Here is a 12,337-nt window from a genome sequence, read left to right as displayed (position 1 = left end):
GCAGAATGTATGTAAAAGCAAAGCTTCTTTGCCTAGGCCAGGGTGAGATTCTGTGCATCCTCTGGATTCCACCATCCTCTCTGATGGGCTTTCCAAGAATCTCCTTCCCTAATTAAAGTGCAGATAGAGCCGGCCCTGTTTTCCTAGTCGTGTTGGATAAAGATGGCAGTGGAAAGAAAGGGAAAGAAACAGAGTGGTACAGGGAGTCATGCAATATAGGTCACCACCTCAGGAGCCAGCATGTGAAATGGTCACTTCTGATATCTTTATGGCCCTCTGAAACTTCCCCCATCATGCTGGGTTTAGCCTTGTGGTCTACTTTATGTTCCTGAGGACTACATTGGAGACTGAGTTCATTTTTTCTGGGAGAACAAAAGCACAAATATGAGTTTCCTGAGCCGCAGTCTAATACTCTCTACCCATGAGATTTGAACAAGTCAGGCTGCCTCATTTGGCCTCAAGTTCCCTTATTTGTAATATAAAGAGAAGTGGATTGTTAGTCAGCTTTCCATTACTATGAAAATAAAATACCTGAGAAAATTTAACTTAAATGAAGAAGGATTTTGTATCAGTGTTTTAAGGGTTTCGATACATGGGTCCCTTGGTCCCATCACTTTGGACCTGAGATGAAGAAAGCAAATGGTTAACTAAAGATGTTCATATCATGGCAGGGGTGGGGATGGGGAGATGAATAAATGATGAGCCTTTCGATAACTTTATCCACTGATAAGTCCAAGGCCCCTCATAAGTCAATCACTTCCCAAGGGCCTAATCCCTAACCACTGCCATATTAAGGACTATGCCTTCAACACTTGAGCCTGCTATAACAGTTGGTCTAGATGTTCCAATGTTCCTCTCCATCCTAAAACAATCTGCTTTTGAAACATCCTGAAACAAGTTTTACAGCTTCAGCAATGTTAAAAACTGATAAATTGTTTTTAAAAATCACTGATAAAAATTATGTATGGTCAATCGTCTTTTATCACTGTGTTTCAAGAGCTGATTCCCAGCCAGAGGCAGGCTGCATCCAGGATCAATGATGTGTGGAGAAAGGGCGTCTCAGTGGGAAGTGTGACCATACTTGTACAAAATGGGATAAATAGATTCTGTGGTTCATTTAAACACTGTTCACAAAATTGATTCCCTCTTCATAATTAATATATATATATATATATATAGAGAGAGAGAGAGAGAGAGAGAGAGAAAGAGAGAGAGAGAGAGAGAACCATATAACGCCCTTTGTCATGCAGCGCATTCTACCTTTTGCACTGGCATTGAACGTGGCTGTGACTTGTTTAGCCAACAGTATATGTAAAAATACGATTTGTTCAAATATGAGTGAAAACATTGATTTTGTTTGATCCAGCAAGGTCTCTTTCTGCCATGACCTTATGCCACAAGAAGGGCGCATCTCATTAGTGACCGTTTCTTCAACCAGAGTCACAGAATCAAATGACACATGTAGTGGCTGAATTTGACATGCAGTCTGAACCAGAACCGTAACTACGAAGCCACAGCCACAAGAACGTAAAGTAAGAAATAAATCTTGTTAGTAAAAGCTGGAAACACTGAGGTGGCTTACTGATATCCAATAGCCCACAGCAGCACCTGCTACAGCTCCCATAATGAAGCATATTAAAAGTGTGCTTGCCCGGTGACGGGCAGCTGACCCATTCGCCTGTTAGCTCTGCTAGCCTCACTCCTCTGCTGTTCTTTAAAAAGTGTTCCATTAAAAAGTTATTTGGTCACCCTCTCCACCTTCTCCCCCTTCACTGAGTCTGCAACTTACTCCTGTCAGGCTTTTGTACCACTCTTATCAAATTGAGTTCTCATTTACCAAATATGATGAACAATCCTCTCACATCCAGATGAATGGATGAGGAAAATGTGGCGCGTGTACACAAAGGATTATCCCTCCATTCACAGGAAATCTGAATAAAAAATAAATCATGAAATTTTTAAGTGAATGGATAGAACTTCTGAACACAATTATATTGAGTGGGGCAACTCAGGCCCAGAAAGGCAAGTACTGATACTATATGTTATCTCTCATATGTGGATCCCAGCTCAAAATCTTATGTTTTGTGTTTAACTAGGAGCACAAGGGAAGCCAGGAAACTAAAAATGGGCTTTTTATCAAACCCTGACACTATTACTGATGCCATGTTGTATTTGCAGACAGGAGCCTAGCATGGCTGTCCTCTGAGAGGTTCTACCAGCAGCGGAATAAGACAGATACAGATACTCATTGGACTGAAGTTGGGAAACCCTATGAAGAGTTAGGAGAAGGATTGAAGGAGCTAAAGGGGTGAAAACACCACAGAAAGACCAACAGTATCAACTAACCCAGACCCTGGGAGTTCCCAGAGACTAAGCCACCAACCAAAGAACATACACAGGTGGCCCCCAGCACATATGTAGCAGATGACTGCCTTGTCTGGCCTCAGTGGGAGAGAATGTGCCTAATCCTGTAGAAACATGATGCCCCAGGAAACAGGGATGATTGGGGGGGAAAGGGGAAGCACCCTCTCAGAGGCAAAGGCGATAGGGGATGGAGTAAGGAACTCTGTGAAGGGGGACCAGGAAAGAGGGCAACATTTGGAATGTAAATAAATAAAATAATTTAGTAATAATAAAAAAGAAAGAAATGAGCCTTTTGAGGAGGGTAAATAGTAAAGGATAGGTAAATAAAAGTAGTACAGTGGAATCGTGATGGGAAGGCTTAAACAAGGAGCGGCATGGGACTATGGCAGATAAAGGTAATGGAAGAAGGGATTGTCTCTAGGTAAGGAGGTATAAAGGCCACATGGAAGCCTACTATCTCACAATGCAAATTTAAAAAAATAAGGATGGAATCACGGATTAAGATAAGCAGCAGAGGTGCAGGGACTGGAAAAGGGGAGTGGTTGGGGCTGAGTTAACCAAAACTAAGGATGTACGAGAAGCCTTATAGAAATCTACCAGCTAGTGAGTTAATTTCAAAAGGCAACTTTAAACAAAATGCAGCTCAAGTGGAATTCCTAGAATAAACGAGTTTTTGAGTGAAGACTGCAGTGTAGGATGCCTTCGTTTGAGTTATGGGTCAGAGAGGTCCTAGAGGCCTCCAAAGCAACATAGCCTGTTGCCACTACCCTTAGATACCCACTGCAACTATATCGTAAATTCCTACTGCTGAAGACATACCACTCACTGGCTGCAGGACATAAAGAAATCAATCTCAAGATAACAAGCTTCTTGTCTACTAGCTAGCATCCATACTGCTAAAAGGTGCATACGTACGAAAAGGCATCCATACACACTGTAACAATGACCTGCCAGGCAAGGTGGCAAGGTGTTCCCCCTGGTATAAAACTGTTACGGGATCTGGGCATGGGTGGTGTACACCTTTAATCCCAGCACTTGGGAGGCAGAGGCAGGCAGATCTCTGAGTCTGAGGCCAGCCTGGTTTACAGAGAGATTCTGGGACAGCCAGGGCTACACAGAGAAGTCCTCTTTCTAAAAATAATAATGATGGGGTTGGGGATTTAGCTCAGTGGTAGAGGTTTGGTAGAGAGGCCCTGGGTTTGGTCCCCAGCTCCGAGAAAAAGAAAAGAAAAAATAATAATGATGATAAAGTGTGTGAGATAACCAACTTCATTCTGGTTGGATTTGAGACCTGCTGCACAAGAAGGAACTTCATGCCTGGTACTGTAATCCTGGTCAAAAGCTCATGGATGGGGAGATCATAGGTCCTAGGAATAGAACCTACTATTGTCGTTTTGTTAAATGGTGTTCTAGTTTGCTTTCTATAACCAAAACAACTTGTGGGAGAAGTGTTGCATTATTTGCCTTCAAGATTACAGTCCATCAAGGCAGCAGTAACCTGGAGGCAGGGATTGAAGCAGAGACCAGAGTGAAACACTAATTACTGGTTTTCTCCCCATGGCTTGCTTTCTTAACACAAATAAGGACCACCTGCCCAAGAATGATACTACCCACAGTCAGCAGGGGCTTCCCACATTAATCATTCATCAAGTCAATGTCCCTCAGATGTGCCCACAGGTCAGTCTAGTAAAGGCAATTCAGTAGAGGCTCCATCTTCCCCAGTGTGCCAGGTTGAAATCAAGATTATCCATCACACATGTCTATGCTGTCAAACTGCCTTCTAAATATTTGTATTTACCGTCCTAGACCAGGGCTGCTCTTGAACTTGGATAAAGAAGCTTCTTTTTGCAGAAGGCAGCCATTGATAAAGTGGTGTGAAGCTGGCCAAAGAGCTGAAGAGTAATAACCTGGTACTCTCAGCTCTGAATGGGGCGTGAAAACTAAGCTCCCCACAACCAAGACACGGGGAACAGGACAGAAGCTGCAGAAAGAACGTTAGAGCTGGAGGAGTTAGAAAAAGGATTGAAGGAGCTGAAGGGGTTTGCAGTCCCTTAAGAACAATACCAACCGACCAGAGCTCCCAGGGACTAAAACCATCATCCAAAGAGTATACATGGACTGACCCATGGCTCCATCTTCTGCTGCATATGTAGCAGAGGGTGGCCTTGTTGGGCACCAATGGGAGGAGAAGCCCTTGGTCTTGCCAAGGCTTGATGGCCCCCCAGACTCCCAGTGTAGGGGAATGTCAGGGCAGGGAGGCAGGAAGGGGTGGAAACAAAAAAAAAAAAAAAAAAAAAAGAATGCTAGAGCTTAGAGCTGGTGGATAAGAAGTACTGTGAAATGAGGTCTTTTGGAAATGACATAGCCCCTGTACTCATGACTCCACAGTTACTTACACAAAACCTGCACATGATCAAACCAGTCCAATTCTCAGTATAGGTTAGGTAGATCTCTAGGTCCATCCCTGACTGAGTAACTAATGGCAGTTGGTAGCTGCTGGGAGGGGAACAATCTTTTTAAGGACATTCGTACTGGAATAGATAGATAAATAGATAGATAGATAGATAGATAGATAGATAGATAGATAGATAGATAGATAGATAGATAGATATTCATGAAGTTGAGATGAAAGGATGATGGAGATTAAGAGTTGGGGAGATGGGAAGTAGATATGATCATATTTCAATATAAACATGTATGAAACTCTAAATAACAAATATTTTTAAAGAGTCAACAAAATATTAGCAACTAACAATATACTTAAAAAGACATTATTTGGGTGGGCTCAAACCTAATCAGAAACCCATTAAAAACAGTGATTTTTTTTTTATCCCCACATAACATTTTTATTGATTCTTTAGGAGTTTCACATCATGAACCCTGATCACAATCACTTCCCGGTCCTCCCACATCCACTCCCCTTTGTTCCCCCTCCAGAAAAAAAATTATAAATAAAAATAAGAAAGAATAAGACAAAGTCCAATTTGTGTTATCTGTATACTCTCTGAACCCTTAAATAGAACTGAGTCCTTCCCCTCCCATACCTTTGCCAGAAGCCATCGACTGTGGAGAGCTCACTTCAGTGTCCTTACCACACTTGGTGAAAGTTCTGCTCAATGGCTTCCTGTTTAGGCTGCTACTTTTTAGGGGGTCTGGAGTGGGGTAGGGGTTGTCACAAAAGCCTTCCGTGTCCCTCCCTCTCGACTGTGAGTCATTGATATCAGAACAAAAGTACTCTCCTGTTCTTCACAGTCAACAGCAGAGACCATAAACGCACCTCCCTGCTGTACCACTGATTCAGACAAGACCCTTGGAGGCTGCTCAGATGGCAGACATCAACATAGCCTCAGGTGGCAGCATGGGCCGCCCACGTCAATATGGCTCCCAGCAGCAACATGGTTTACAGACATCAACATGGCCTCAGGCTGCAACACTGTCCATGCACTTTGTATGGCCCTGGTGGCAACATGTGCCACAGACATCAACCCAGCCTCCAAAAGGGTGCAGCCCAGTGGGCTCTGGGCCTGGCTGGCTCTTCTGCTGCAGGCCCACCCACCAGGGCAGGGTGCAGGCTCCAAAAGTAGTGATTTTTTTTATGGCAGCATAAATGAATGTCAGATGCAAATAACAAAACTTTTAACTTCTGCTACTCAGAAGGCTGAGGCAGGAGGATCAAAAGATCCAGGCCTACCTGGGCAACTCAGTGGAACTGAGTTAAAATTTTCTTTTTTTAAGAATTGGGTATGGCTCAGTGGTAGAGCTTGTCACATCAAGTTCAAGCCCCAGTTTTGTTTTGTTTTGTTTTGTTTTGTTTTGTTTTGTTTTGCCTTGCTTTGTTTTAAGTAGTATGCCATTGTGGCTTTAAGCTGGAGGGCCAAGTGCAAAGACTAGACAGTGGCCCTTAGGTACTATGAGAGACTTTCATACAATGGCCAAGGTAACAGGCAGCATGGAGCAGTGCTGAATTTTTCTTCCCCAGTGTGAGCTTTTTTAAAAAGGCATTCCTCCAATGTCTATTTTATTTCACCTTCTGAGTGAGATTCAAGAATCCTCCCTTGAACACCCCTTTTTATTTAGCTTCATTGAGTCTGTGGATTGTAGCATGATGTGGTGGTTTGAATATGCTTGGCTCTTAGGAAGTGGCCTATTAGGAAGTGTGGCCTTATTGGAGGAAGTATGGCCTTGAGTGTGTCACTGTGGAGTCAGGGCTTTAGGTCTCATATATATCATTCAAGTCTGGTCAGTGTGATCCAGAGCCTCGTCCTGGCTGCTCGTGGAATCCAGTCCCCTTCTGCTGCATGCACAAAACATGGAACCCCCAGATCCTTCTCCACCACCATGTCTGCCTGCATGATGATAATAGACTGAACCTCTGGAACTATGAGACTTTATAAGAGTTGCCTTGGGGGACTGGAGAGATGGCTCAGCAGTTAAGAGCTGACTGCTCTTCCTGAGGTCCTGAGTTCAATTTCCAGCAACCACATGGTGGCTCACAACCATCTGTAATGAGATCTAATGTGCTCTTCTGGTGTGTCTGAAGACAGGGACAGTGTATTCATATACATAAAATCAGTAATAAATCTTTTTAAAGAGTTGCCCTGGTCATGATGTTTCCTCACAGCAATAAAACCCCAAACTAGGATACATGGTTATTCTATATTTTATGGCTAATGCCCATTTATAAGTTAATACATACCATATATGTCCTTTTGAATCTAGGTTACATCACTCAGGATATTTTCTAGTTCTATCCATTTGCCCGCAAATTTGTTGTCCTTGGTTTTAATAACTGAATAGTATTCCACAGTGTAGATGTACCACATTTTCTTTATCCATTCTTCAGTTGGGGGATATCTAGGTTGTTTTTAAGCTTCTGTTATGAATAAAGCTGCTATGAACATGGTGGAGCAATTTTACTTGTGGGATGGTGGAACATCTTTTGGGTATATGTCCAGGGGTGGTATAGCTGGGTCTTGAAGGAGAGCTATTCCCAATCTTCTGAGAAGCTGCAAAATTATTTCCAGCATGGTTGTACAAGTTTGCACCCTCGGCAGCAATGGAGGAGTGTTCCCCTTTCTGCACAACTTCGCCAGTATATGCTGTCCCTTGAGGTTTTGATCTTAGCCATTCTGATTAGTGTTAAGGTGGAATCTCCAAGTCATTTTGATTTGCATTTCCCTGATTACTAAGGATATTGAACATTTAAGTGCTTCTCAGCCATTTGATATTCCCATTGAGAATTCTCTGCTTAGTTCTGTACCCCACTTTTTAATTGGGTTTGCTGGTTTCTAACTTCTTGAGTTCTTTATGTATTTTGGATATTAGCCCTCTGTCAGATGTAGGTAGGGTTGGTGAAGATCTTTTCCCTGTCTCTAGGCTGTCATTTTGTGCTAATGATAGTGTCCTTTGAAGAAGTCAAAGGTTCAGTCTGCCAAGGCTTTTCAGTTTCATGAGGTTCTGGTTATTGATTGTTGATTTTAGTGCTTGAGCCATTGGTGTTCTGTTCAGGAAGTTGTCTCCTGTACAAAGTTCAAGGCCATTCCTCACTTCCTGTTCTATTAGATTTAGTGTATCTGATTTTGCATTGAGGTCTTTGATCCATGGTTCTATCAGAGAGACTCTAGCTCAGACTCCGAGTAGTGAGGGATATGAATCCTGAAGTGGTCACTTCCTATAGCCAGGCAGGATTCCTACTGGAGAGATAAGGACAGGAACCTACCTATAAAACCTTTGACCTAAAATGTGTAATGCCTACAAGATGTGCAGGGACAAAGAGCAGAGACTAAGGGGATGGCCAACCAATGACTGGCCCAACTTGAGACCCGTCCCAGGGGAAGCACCAGGCCCTTACACTATTAATGATACTGTTATGTCTGCAGACAGGGACCTAGCATAATTGCCCTCTGAGAGGCTCCACCCAGCAGCCAATGGAAAGAAATGCAGAGACTCACAGCCAAACACTAAATGGAGCCTGGTGAGTCTCATGGAAGAGTTGGGGAAAGAACTGAGGGACCCAAAGAGGGCTAGGACTCCACAGGAAGACCAACAGAGTCAACTGACCTGGATCCCTGAGGGCTCCCAGAGACTGAAGCACCAACAAAAGAGCAAGCAGGAGCTGGACCTAGGCCCACTGCACAGATGTAGCAGATGAGCAACTTGGTCTTCACGTGGGTTCCCCAACAAGAGGAGTGGAGGCTGTCCCTAAATCCATTGCCTGCCTGCCTGCCTGCATGCATGCCTACCTGCCTGCAGTTCCTTGTCCTCTAAATGGACCGTCTTGACTGGTCTCAGTGGAAGAGGACGTGCCTAGTTCCCCTGCAGCAACCTGATCTAGAGGTAGGGGAAGGTACCTACTTAGTGAGACCTAGAGGGGGCTCCCTCTTCTCAAAGGAGAAAGGGAGGTAGAATGGGAGGAGGATCTGCATGAGAGATACTGGGAGGAGAAGGGATTGGTACTGTGGTGTAATGTGAGTAAATAAACTTTAAAAGCTTCCAGCTCCTCCCCTACAGCCTTGGCAGGCTGAACCACGTTATTGTCTTGGTTGGGGAACTGCAAGTCAAGTCAGTAGGAGCTGAACCATTTCACCTTTAAGATGGGGTAGCTCAAGGCCATCAGCAGACATTGCCTCGTGTCACAGAGCAAAGACCACAAGACCTTTCCCAAGCAACTTGCCTTAAAATAGGCAGGAACTTTCCATTCTTTAGCATTCTGATCTACAGACCCTTTTAGAGGCACCCAAACTGCATCTCTTCCAAACAGACCTAACTGCATCTGACATCTATTTAAGCTTTTATATTTTGCTAGCAATTACTTTTTCTATATACAATAATCAAATATCCTGTAGTACATGGTCTAAGGATGGAATGGGGTAGTTAGGGAAGATGGGTTATGAAGGTCCATGAGAAAATTCAGGTTGTGATGAGTACTATATAACTAAATTAAGTTTATTATCTCTTATAAAATGGTAACTTGATGTAAATACACATGAATTAAAACTCAAAAACTACATGTTTTAAATACTGTAATTTATTTTAAATGGGTAACGTAGAAAAAGACATCTTTAATTCATCAGTAAATTTAATATCATTTTATTAAAATGACAAAATCATGTGCATTCGCCATATCTAATTTTTTTCTAGAGGACAATGTGTCTTTGTAACTCTTCTGAAACAGCACATTCTAGCTGCCTATTGTCTCTTAACAACATTACAAGCACAAGCCTGAGTTAGGAAATAAACTGAAATTTAATCAAGGTGCCCCTTCATTTCCCCTCTTAGTGATCCCTAAGCTCCCACCCACTGCACAACTCCAGGTCTGACTATGCTGCAGAATGCCACAGTCTGTTAGTTTCTTACACAAGTCACGTCTATTCAGCCAAGTCCAAGGATATATTAAGGTAAGAGCCTGCTCATTCAGTCATTATAAATTGGCAATTTTGGTGTGGTACAAGGGAGGGAAAAAAATGTTCCCTCTATCTGTATAAATTCTTGGCTGGGGCCTCTGTAATAAAAGACAGATTAACAAGAAAAAAACAAACAGAAGCTTATTAACATGTGTATTTCAAACCCACATAGGAGTTACCCAGGGAATAAGAAATACCCACCAGTGGCTTAGCAGTCTGGTTTAGAACAGTATCTTCAACAGAGAACAATAAACCAGAGAAGAACTAAACAAAGGAAAAGGTCTGAATCTCTTACACCATCTTCTCAGATGTGGAGAAGCTGGTGCTGGGGCCTTTCTGGGGTATTGTCCCTGGCTGATAAGGACAGAGAATACCCTCAGGTTTGTGATGAACTTCAGCCCTCAGCCTTTCTTTACAGACAAGGGACAGCCATCTTTATAGACTCATATCCTGCTTTTCAACACATGAGGTCAAGGCAGGGATCTTTCCTTATTTCTGATTCTCAGCCTGCAGCTTAAAACCAACCTCAGTCCAAAGCACAACTTGGCAACTTGGGCTGCCATGCATTGTATGAGAGGCTACTGAAAAGTGGTCCTACCTCACACAATCTAGCAAGGAGAGAGAGAAATTATCTGAGCCACACTGAAAGGTTCCAAAAGCAGCCCAGCTGTGGCCTGACAGTTCCCCCTCTGGTGTGAGCACAGCTTTCCCCTGGTCTTGCAGCAGTGTACACCAAGTGCAAATCTTAACAGACTCTGGATGCAAATACCATCCAGAAGTAAGCCAGAGCAGGTACCTCAACTCGAACTGGTACTGGGAAAGGCAGAGGAGACAGATGTTAAAAAGGAGACATAGCATTTCCTGATGCTGCTACTTCTCCATGGCAGGAAAAGTGCACCTGTGTTCTGCTGTTGCTGCTGTCACAGTCATGAGTAACAACTGGGAGAGTAAGCTGCAAGCCGCTTAAAGTACTAAGAAACCATTTTGGCTTCCTCATCCCTGTGGCAGCACACCAGACATAAACAACTTAAGGGAAGGAAAGCTCAGCTCTGCTCAGTTTTCAGTTTATTATGGTGGGGTGGGGAGGGCATGGCAAAGCTGTGCAGTTTATATGACAGCCAGAGAGCAAAAGTATGGTCATGTTAGCCATTCCCTTTCTCCTATTTCACACGGACCCTCTAGCAAATCAGATGGAGCCTCCCAAATGCAGCAGGAGTTTCCCCCCTGGGTTAATACTCTCTGAGAACATTCTCAGGCACACCAGGTGTGGTTTGTGACTCTTAAGGCACTTTCAATCAATGAAGTATACTGTCAGAAATAACCATCACAAGACTGGTAAGATGGCTCAGCAGTTAAAAGTATATGCTGCTCTTGCAGAGGACCCACATTTAATCCAGCACACACACAGGGAAACTCACAACTCTCTATAATTCCACTTCCAGGGTATCTGACAGCTTCTTTTGGCGTCCCAAGGTATCTACCCTCATATATACACACACCCAAAACAAATGTAAAACTGAACAAACATGACATTACAACCTCAAAACTGACTGTAGTGCTGTTTGGCAATACATCCCTCTCCAATCCAATTCCCTCCCTCCATCCACCTCAGATGACTATTTTATTTCCCTTTCTGAGTGAGATTAAAGTATGGTGTCAACAACCCACTGTTGGCTCTTTGTGTAGTTCCTGGTATCATATACTTCAATTAGGTGACGTTAGCTAAATGCCTCCAAACTTCTGTTTCTCATTTCACAAGAATTCTGCACCCATTAGATACTATTGAGCACATCCTTCCTGTTTTATTTCATATCCTACATCACAGTAATCGAGAAGTGCTGCACCTCATTACTAAGGTTGTAGTCTACCAAGTCCAGATAACAACTCTGAGCTTGGCACAAAATAGAGGACACCCTTTTCTTAGCAGGGCTTTCTCTTCTTTTACTGATCTGGGGAGCCTGACCCCCAGTTTTCTATCTGAAGAATGTCACATAGTCCTTGACAAACCTACAAGTTCAACTTCCTCTTTCCCAATAGGAACCCACCCAACAAGAACCTGAGAATCCTAGAATGCTTCTCTATACAAATGAGGCGTTCACAGTATGTTAAGCTCCTGCCAATGATTTTACAGTCACCATGAAACTCCTTCCCTCTCTCCAAGGTTCATATATAACTCTCAGTCACCCCAAACAAAGCATATGCACACCAACTGTTTCACTGACGATCATCCAAGAGAGCTGTTCCATTAAGTATTGCCTAAAAAATGCTCTAACACTAAAATCCTTGGAGACCCCACCCATTCAGGCAGCACCTAGGCACCCTGAGGGAAGAAAGGGAGGGTACCCAACTGCAACTGGCCCTCAATACACATACCACACAGAAGCACTAGCAGGTAGCAGCTCAGCTACTTCCTAGCCTACAGATCATCCAGATGCACACACTGAGACGTTCATGGAAACAGGTGTGTCTAGTCTAGAATCTAGGAACTACTCAACCGACAGTGTGCCTTTGCAGAAACATAGGAAAACACTGTTACTAAAATATGAACATCTCAGGTGTGATAGAGGGAG

The sequence above is a fragment of the Rattus rattus genome, chromosome 4 (genome assembly GCF_011064425.1).
Source record: "Rattus rattus isolate New Zealand chromosome 4, Rrattus_CSIRO_v1, whole genome shotgun sequence".
Lineage (NCBI taxonomy): Eukaryota > Metazoa > Chordata > Mammalia > Rodentia > Muridae > Rattus > Rattus rattus.
Note: the sequence above shows the minus strand (reverse complement) of the source record.